This window comes from Phaethon lepturus, unplaced genomic scaffold (assembly GCF_000687285.1).
Source record: "Phaethon lepturus isolate BGI_N335 unplaced genomic scaffold, ASM68728v1 scaffold24280, whole genome shotgun sequence".
NCBI lineage: Eukaryota > Metazoa > Chordata > Aves > Phaethontiformes > Phaethontidae > Phaethon > Phaethon lepturus.
This window is the reverse complement of record NW_010514372.1, coordinates 17,949-18,630: the sequence shown is the minus strand read 5'-3', so window position 1 is coordinate 18,630 and position 682 is coordinate 17,949. Positions and strand designations below refer to the sequence as shown.

General features: G+C 64.2%; 1 protein-coding gene across 1 annotated transcript in view; it reads right to left on the bottom strand.

The window, feature by feature from the left end:
* SCARA5 (scavenger receptor class A, member 5) overlaps nt 1-682 on the bottom strand; it is a gene marked incomplete at both ends in the record, with an annotated part of 22,946 nt that overhangs the window by 4,716 nt on the left and 17,548 nt on the right. The window lies entirely within an intron of this gene.

Genomic DNA, 682 nt, shown 5'->3' with positions numbered 1-682 from the left:
GGTCGGCAGCACAGCGTGGCCCGGGTGCCTCCATCCGAACGGGCGTTTTCCATCTTTAAGCCCTGGAAAAACACTTCCTCGGGCCAATCCTGCCGTGGGGCGATGGGTGGAAGAGATGTGTCCTTCCAGCCCCTCATTCCTCTCGCGGCCAGCTCTGGGCTGTCGCCGGGTCAGTGATGATGCTGTTCGCCCGCAAAACGCCTGCGCGGGCGGGCGAGCTCAGCGCTGAGCTTGATCCTGCTTGTTCCCCGGGGAGCGGAAGGCCCCAACCGATTTGGGCATCCTCAATCCAGCCCCATCAGCCTGGCTGAGGTCTCGGCATGCCGAGGGCTCCTGGGGCTGCAGAGCGGGGGGCTGGCTCTGCCTTAACATCATGACCAACTTCCCTGAGCATCCTCAGTCCTTGCACGCTGCCGACATCCCTCCCACCTCCCCGCTGGCTCCAGCTCCGGCTCCTCCTTGTCCAGGCAGGAAAACCCAAGCACAGGGCTCAGCAGCCTTGTCCCGGCAGTCACTGCTGCTTTCCTGTCTGCTTTGCAGCGGGCATTTCCCTTGCAGGCTCCTAACCCCCCCGATCCTGCTTGTTCCCCGGGGAGCGGAAGGTCCCAACCGATTTGGGCATCCTCAATCCAGCCCCATCAGCCTGGCTGAGGTCTCGGCATGCCGAGGGCTCCTGGGGCTG